Raw genomic sequence first — 9433 nt, 5'->3', positions numbered from 1 at the left:
AAAAAATCACCCAAACTTTGTAGTTTTATGGTTGTGTATATGAATAACTGTTCAATTATTTTTTTGCCTTTTGTTGTTTATTTACTGTCATTTTTCTTTTGTACAATAAATCATTTATTTAGCTTATGAGACTTGCTGTTTCTTTTTGAGCTTACCAGGTTGTGTGGCATCGGAGTGTGGGGTAGGTGTGTGTTTACATCAACATGTTGACAGTTTTATTCTCATCACTGGTGGAGCAGTGGATCGACTCTAATGGTTATGTTGCCACCACAAAATAAAACTGTTCTATACATATATATTACACTATTCTGTATCATAGCCACACTCTGTGGAAGTAGGTATGTAGCAATAATAATGTTTTCTTTCTCTTTTTTCAGTTATATGGAAAGTGGAAGCCAGTATCAAGAAGTATTACTGAGACAAAGCAGGAACTATTAAATCATTTTTCATTGCATTTTTATCATATTTCATTAAAAAAATATCCATTTTATATTTTAACCAACTCAAATACTGCATTTATTGATACAATAGAATGCATGTTTTTATATTTACTTCCTTCTTAGCAGTTTGTATGTATAAAAGGGACATTAGTGTTTCCAAACAGCAAAACTCCTGCATCTTACCTTGCACAGTGCAGGCGGACACACTCTGTCTCTGTCTTACTTTAGCCACTGGTGGCATCCTGGCTCTTGGAAAACAGTAACAGAGGTGGCAGGAAGCAGATTCACCGCAAGGCTAATTTTTAGAAAGAGAGCGCCCAGGGGACAAAGGTTTAGTGTTGGGGTTTGGCTTGCCATTATTTGGATTTCATATAAGATCCAGCCTGACCCAATTAATATGCCACCTGATAGGAGGGCCTCTCATCAACCTAATTTAGAGAATCAATAGGGGACAAATGAGAGTGAGAACGAAGCTCTTTACGGATGCAAACAGACAAAGACCACCCAGTACAAGCTCGAGGAGCCTGATGCCAGCAATGACATAAACCTTTTGACAAATTCTCACTCGACATAAACAAACATTCACACAGTCCCCTGCCCCTCCAGTGCATCAATGTGCCGTACACACCATCAGTCATACCCGCCCTACATAGACAAGGGAGGACATTGATGGATGTTTTTATTGTTTTGGCACATAAGGAGTGGTTGTACAAGTTGAACATGAAGTGTTAGAGGCTGAATGCTGCATCCCAAAACCTGAAGACTGCTAACATGATGAACTCTGACTCTGCTTCATTAAATAAAGACCAGCCGTGGAGGTACTCACGGAGGGACCAAAAAAAAAAGTACAGTCCGATGGGAATATTGAACAAGCTCACAAGACAGGCTGGAGGGGGCTGGGTGGACTTAGGGAGGAGCTTTATGGCAATTATAGCCATAAAGTTTAGAAAGAAGGTGAATTGGGGGCAGCACTCAATAGCTTAAATTGCTGGACACAGTCATCAGTAACACCTTTTTGTCTGGCTCAGCGACGGGCCGCTGTTTGGAGAGGAGGAACTGTTCCGGAAAGATCACACAGTCTCTTATGGGATGAAAGAATCTCACATGACAATAAAATAAGCGGTCACAATGAGAAATCCTTGTCATCGTTATTTGTAACTAACTGTTGAAAATTATTACTGAGATATAAATCACAACTGCTCTCCACGCACTCTATGTGGACAAAGGAGAACATAACAGATGCACATGTCTCTGTAGTTTAAAACATTTTAAATGTTGTGTTTACTTTTTGTTTTTTTAGGTGCAACCTAAAATCTTGTGTTGTTACACTGCTGTAGTAAATGAAGCACCGTAAATCACAGTTTTACTAAGTGTAATCTGCTATTTGTACTAAATGCCTAATTACACTTACAGTTGTTATTTTAATGACATCTGTAAGAAATGTGCTCCATCATTTTCCTGTGGTGTCCCAGAGAGCTTACAAAATAATAGACTAAAGACACAACATACGTACAGTAAATGCAACACACTCAACACACTACAAGTACTATTAACAACAAGGTTAATGCAGAGAATAATTCAAAAGTTAATCCATCTGATCACTTGGATTAAAGTCTGAGGAATGATGCAGTGTGTTGAGCTCTCTCTCTGCCACGGTTCTCTCCTTAAGAATGAAGAATTTAAAGAATAATATGTCATTTGCATTTCTGTCATTAAATCAGTGCTGAGGTTCTGTGTGAATGACAGCTGTCACTCTTTTGTGTGTTCGCAGCACACCATCTGGTTCAAAGCTGACAATTGCAGCCTCTGCTCTGCTGAGCTGGAGCCTTGCTGGGGGCACGGTGCTGTCCAGTCCCACAGACCTAACAGCACACCTGTGGATGAGATGACCACCCTAACCCTGGATGGTTTCCTCTCCCACAGAGCCAAACAGGCAGCTTCAAATATACATAATAGGTGTTTTGATGCAGTGAAGTCTATTTAGTCTCACAATATCAACACTTTTTAATAAGTTCTTGTAAATGCTGACTAAACATATTTAACTAAAATAGTCTTTCAATTAAAGGAAAAATCTGCTCCCTTATTTTTTCTATGAGCCTCCATGAACCTCACAAAAGTCTACAGAAGTTAATCAAGTTACAACTATATAATGGCCACAAAAGTGTCAGAAGAAGCTTTGTTAGTGAGTAACACATATAACATGAGAAATGTGTTCTCTCTGCAGGTACAACATCCTAATGATGAGTGAAGAGCACAACAATCTGCACACCCAGTCCTCTTTTTTTTTAAATACCCCTCACAGCAGTGTGTGATTACTTGAAGGTCAGTCGGACATCTTTCTTCTGGCAACAACAGAAATCGAGAGAGTGAAAAACAAAACCTTTCGTCGCTCCTGCAGTCGTAGTAATAATACTAACATCTTCAAGCTGTTGCTCAAATAATGAACGCAGAAATAAAACACAATCCTGATCTGTCTTATCAGAAGTGACTGAAGCTGTGTGTGCCTCTGTTGGTTGTTTCAGTTACAATTCATTGCTTTGATAAAATAACAACAGGAAGGTTATACGAGGACACAGCTGCACTCTTGCTCGAATGTGGCAAGGCTAAACATACTGGTGTGTGATTAGCTTTGTAATGTCTGTGGTCTGCTCTGAGCAAGTTTGGAAAATGATAGTCCCTCAAATTTCTTTCTTTAGCTATTTATTTGGCTTGTCAAGATGCGGGAACCATTTTTTTTGTATGAAATGAGTTTTTAAACTTTCATCATATAAGTTCATCACAAATGTCTCTGTTTTAGCACTTGTGTCACACACAGTTCTTCCCTTTTATCTACTTCATTTTTACCACAAGTAAACTTATATTCAAAACTTTGTCTGTGCAAACCCTAACTATCCCTGCACAAAATGAGGATAAAATAAGGTTAACTGCACACAGACAACATGTGGATAATATAAGGAAGAAGCTAAATTGCTGTTTTTGCTGCTGTTTTGTAACTCCTGCACTGTCGGTTGGTTTTTAATGAAACGTGGCAGCTAAAACAGCAATAATGAGCTGCCAAAAGATAGAAGTCGGAGAGGAGATGCCATCGGTTACAGTGCTGGCCAATAAAAAAGGCGTTGTGGATTTCTTTGAGTCAGTGAGTGAAAGGCACTGTGGGGTCTCCATAGTTCACATGGCAAACTCTCAAACACCCACAGGGGTGGTGGTGGTGGTGTTGGGAGGGGGGGGTGTCCTTTTCCCTCCCTCCTCTGTCATGCCTTAACTGAGGCGAGTGTTGACACAGTGCTGGCCAATCTAATTTTGATTGTCAGGAGCAAGGAATGGTGATCCTCCCCCCGCCCCCTTGAGATCATCAAGTTCATTTCTCTGGTTGCATAGGGATTTTTTTTCCTTCCCTCCACCAGCAGCACCACCACTACCCCCTCGCACGCCCCCTTCTCCCCATCTCCCCAACACTAGAACAATATTCAGCCGTTCCTGGGCCTCTCAGAGTGAGCTCACTGGAGTTAATCTCTCAGGCCTCTCTCTTCTCTATTGCTGCCTCTCTCTCTCTCTCTCTCTCTCTCTCTCTCTCTCTCTCTCTCTCTCTCTTGCTTACTCTCTCCCTCTCTTTCTATTCAAAAAGCCATTCGAGAACAGCTTGAATGAGTAAAATCTCAAAGGCAACAAAAGTGGACTGTGACATCAGCTACACCAGCATTCATAAACCATTCATTCTTGGCAAGTAGGATTTATTAGTGGCTGACAAATATAATTTCTGCAACTTGTAAACATTTAATTGTCTCTCACACACACACACACACACTTACACAAAGGTGGTGACATGAACTGAAGATATGTGTTGTGGCAGTGTGAAACATTTACAAGCAAATCTGTGAAATGTCATGAAGAAACCTGCATTGTTTTCTCAGATCTGTAGCATCAGAAAAAGACAGCCTCTACACATTTGTATGTGTGTGTGTGTGTGTGTGCCTCTCACACTAAGGTAGGAAAAGCGGTCCAGTTTGTTGACAATATTCTTTAACATTTCAGTACATGTTTTTCTATGATTGTTTTTGTATAATTTATTCAAAATAATGAGAGTTAAAGGACAATTATCTTTAGTTATTGAATGATGAATGGTCGCATATCAGCAAATTAGGATTAATTCATTATTCATGCATTGTGTGAGACACTCATTTAGTTGCTTTCCATCATTTTGGATTTAGGTATGCATGATGAGTTAATGCAAAAGAGGGGTTACTTAATGTCCTTTGTGTTGGGGAACCTGCGGTGGGACAAGCTATGACATTTGGTGGACGCCTCTGAGCCGCTGTAATCAAATTCAAGCAGTTGGGGACATCAAGACAGACGTTCATGTTCTCAATGAATTCTCTACCAATGAGATGCAGCAAGGTCCAGCCAGCCTGCATGTGGATTTGTGCTGTAATGAAAGCAAACTCCAATCTATAGAGTTAAACACTGATAATTCATATGTTCTTTGTTATTCTCAGACTCTTGAGACTTGCTGCATGACAGAAATTAATATTTTTAGTTGCATGAATTGCAGATGCACTACTTTAAATGCTGTATAATAAATTGGCCAAAAGGGGGCAGTACAACTAAAGGTCAAAGTTTAGAGCGTCAGTCTTCACATTTACTTAATCCTTCCATCCCTCTGCAGTCATTGACATTTTTGTAGCCAGCAGCAAAATAATGAGATATGAGTGTTTAGAAAATTAAACAATAAAGGCCTTACCGTATATATTTATGAGAAATCAATCTATAAATGTTAAACTTTAGTTAGACGTTGCTGTTGGTATGACATAACAGATGTAGACTGATGTGAACAAAAATCTAATTTTATTTACATCCAGAATTCTCTTTCTCTCCCTCGCTCACACACACACACACACACACACACACACACATGCTTAGACTTACATCGTTAAAAATTCAACAATGATACAGTTCTGACTACAAAGACAAAAAAAACCACCCACAGAGTTTGTCGGAGGAGTGGTAGAGAGAGTAATTTGTTAAATATTAAAGAATTAAGCTCTGTAATGTAACTCTTCCACTTCAAAATATTAAAAATGATGAAGTGAAAACATAACTTTTAACTCATATCCCTGAAAATAGCAAATAATGGTTTTCTCTTCAGCTCAGAGCACAACTGCAGCTTGTCAGAACCAATCTTGGCATTACAGAAAACAATTTCGAAGGGAAAGATCAAAGGTCAAAGGTCAGAATTATTCTGTCACCAGTGGTGAGTTCAGTCATGGGGGAAAACTGACCAAAGCAGAGCCCCAACCTTGAAAGAAAAGAGAGACATTAATGTCCCTTTAAAAAAAATACAGAAGGACATTTTGTTGAATTATGAAATTAATGGTTAAAAACTACGGACAGGGTGGACAAATTTAAGAGGGGGAAGGGTGACGTGTTGGGTCGTAGGTGCGTGATTTGCAAGCTGTCAGATGACGGCCTCACTGGATGAAGAGCAGTAGCCCCCCATTCTCCGTCCAGTGCTAGGGGTGCTCCCCACCCCCTCACTCAAACGCCTCTCCATACCCCATGGGAGGAGGTCTGTTGCGCTGTGGCCACACTAAATCAACATCGTCCTAATGAGGTGTCACACTTGACCCCCAGCAGCCTCAGCCCCTCACATGAGTGTCAGAGCCACAATGAGCGGCCCTCCATCTCCAGCGCCTGCTTGACACATTTTGATTCATGAGAGAGCCTGGGCCCTGTCAGGCCAAAATTACCCCTATCAAAATGCCACCATCAACACATTCATCAACCCCACCACTGAATCCACCTATTTTCCCTTTCTCTTCAAAAAACAATTCTTCTCCAAAATCAACAATGCTTCATTGCCGTGTGTGCGCCTGCCCTATGCATCCCTGAAAGCACACAAACATTTGCTCGCACTCATACCTCCAGACGCTTCACAACAAGAAGTGACCCGCCTGCCTGGCTTTGGTCAGCTTTGGCCCAGCCTTCTGCTCCTTAATGGCTCTCTGAGTGATGAACTCTGTGTCCCCCAGGTGTTGGTGAGCCTATCCTCTGACCCTCTGACCCAAAACACTCTTAATGTGAACAGGTCCACATAATAAGAAAACTGAGAATGAAATCTGCCCCACTGAGACGAAACAGAATGAGAGGCAGAGGCGAGACACTATATGACAGGTATGACTGTTCATACTGACATTTATCATGCAAAGACAATCATATAAACTAAGATGAAGATTATCTATTCTTCCTCCCCTTGGAGATCAGTTCTGTCAGTGGGAAGACAGCTGAGACTTTCATCCTCCCTGGGATCACCCTGGGACCAGATCATCTCCCACCTAATCAGCACGACCCGGCAGCAGATGCTCTCATCAAGTCAAACGGCAAGGATCAATGTCAACAGCCAATCCTTGGCTGCTTTATGGATCAACAATCAAAAGCATTGTCGCACCCTTTGTTACAGTTTGGTACAACCTTGTTCTTCACTTTACAAGGACAAGCTATAGCATGTCGGCCCCTTGCTGTGAAGATCATTTACTGTTAGCTGACACTTAGATCAGCCCGCTGAGGCAACCATCTGCTCCAAAAACTTTCCCCTGGGAGACAAGGGCAGTCCAGTAAGACCAGCAGCCTGTCAACAAACTGGTCTAGTCTTGAGCCCCTACAAATGTCCATAATCTCATCATCATTATCATCCAAAATGAGGATGTGATGCTGTCACTGCTTGTTACTTTAACAATCAACTATCTTCAGGCAGCATTATGTTTCATCCTACACACTATTTTAAAATGGCCACCGTGCACATTAACACATACTGTTTTATTTCTATAGCTTCCAACACTGTAGCAGCTATAACAAATAAATAAATGACAGAAATATTACATATATATGGTGTTATATGTCTTGTTTATATCATAAAACTGTAAGATGTTGTAATGACAATAACATTAATGCTGCAAGGCGAAGGTCTCCTGTCAATCAATTATGTCCAGATTGAGCTAATGACTGTTCATTAAGTTCTCATGTGGCGTAAATGAAACACGACTCCTCCCGGAGTGGTTAAGCTGTGTGTTTACCAAATGTGCCAAGATGGAACGATAACCTGCACGTGGGAAGAAACATATTGACTGAAAGTCAAGTCGAGTCATGTGAGTTATTTTTCCATCTGCATTATGAGTCCGTCAGGGAAACAGACGGTTGATGATGAGCACCGCTCTGATTATTTTAACGGATCACAAAAAAAAGAATTATAACAGAATTTTAAATGTAAAAACCTCCACACCATTTATAAATTAAATATCTGCCTTTAGAGTGGACTGACATTTTTCTAAGTGCTTTGACAAACTGACATACACACAGACCTGTTATTTTTTTACTACTGTGACACCACTGCAGATGATTGATCCTGGATCATAGCTCATAAAATAAATTCAAATAAATATTCTGTTGCTTTGATGCACAAGAGGCTGATTTTGGGGCACAGTAACCACTCATGTTCAGTAAAATATATACAGCATCAGAAATCAAGCATGAAGTGATGAGGAAGACGGGTTAAAGCCATTAAGTATTCTGGACAAAGAAAACAGTTAAAAGCCTGTGAGCACTTAAAATGACACATAATGGAGGACTGAGGCCGAGCACTCCTTTGTGTCAGAGGAACTTTTGATTCAGTTAAACTGCTAAAACAAGAACCTTTCACACCCTGACAATAGACTCCTTTGGTTAAACTTTGCACTCGACAAGTGAGGAGCAAATTGTACGTTTGTGTGTGTGTGAGTGTGTAGGAGTGTGCACGTGTGTGCATGTGACCCCCCCCCCCCCCCAACTCCCCATGTCTAACAATCATCCTGACGCATACCACCCTTTCTCTCCTCAAATAAAAACAGAGTAAAAGGAAAAGAGAAATCATCCACTGTTGAAGTACTTTACGAGATCCTCCTCCAAACAGAAAAAGGACTAAGTATCCATGGGAATCTTAGCACGTTAGGGAGGCCTTTCTCCCTTCCTCTCATCCGCTCTCCCCCGCTGCAACCATGGACCAATGCAATTGTTTATTTTCTCCCATTGAGGCTGCTCCATTCACTGGCTCTCACATTTACTCTGCTCAATTGGAGTGAGACAGCACTTATTCGGGGAGAGGAATGTAGCGTTCCACTGACAGAGCAGCAAGAATGCAGGAGAAATAATTAAAAGTTTTCCAAGGAAAAGGTACAGCTGAGCGTGCACAGGGAGAACAACATCAAACCAAACAATGAGCAGTGACAGGATTTTCTGCTGTGATGAGTATATCCACACATCACCTTGACACTACAAAGTAAACAGGGTGTTTGAATAACGCACAATGCTAGAAAGTGGAGCAGGAATCCCATAAGGAGGTCATTCATTCGCCAAGCTCTCTTAACTCTCTGCACAACAATGAAGCGTTCTGCAGCCTCTTGTAAGACGTGGGTTGTTCTGCAACCTCACTTTTTTTTCCAAAGCCACAACACAATAGTTACAAGCAGGACTGCAGAGTTCATTTTCTCTTGTGGTCTCTTCTGGTCTTGAGGAGGTCATAGTAATGACAGTTTCTTTCTCTGCAACAATGGACGCGTCTGCCAAAACCCCCTCATTTCTGTCAGCCTCAGCAGTGGGACATTAAAGCCAATCTGATAAATGTATCAAATCGTTCTACCAGGAACTGTTACGATGATTGATTGTGCGTGGTAAAAACAACTGCTGATGCACATTGTCTCAGTTTCAGTTTACTACTCATAATGAAAAACAAGTACCGTATATCCTCTTATCACCTTTATCATCTATTGTCACTGGCAGACAGGATATTCAAGCTATGATATCTCCTAGAATAGAAATGTTTAAGAGCCTTTTAGAGGTTTCAGCTATTTAAATTAATTTTACCTCAAACAGCTTGAACTTTGACAGGTAAAAAGACAAGCTACAGACCAAAGTTAAAAAAAAAACAGTATGAGGAATTAAAATGATAATAACTTCTATCTCTTGCT

Source organism: Parambassis ranga, chromosome 5 (genome assembly GCF_900634625.1).
Source record: "Parambassis ranga chromosome 5, fParRan2.1, whole genome shotgun sequence".
In the NCBI taxonomy this organism is placed as follows: Eukaryota; Metazoa; Chordata; class Actinopteri; family Ambassidae; genus Parambassis; species Parambassis ranga.
This window is presented reverse-complemented; position numbering follows the sequence as displayed.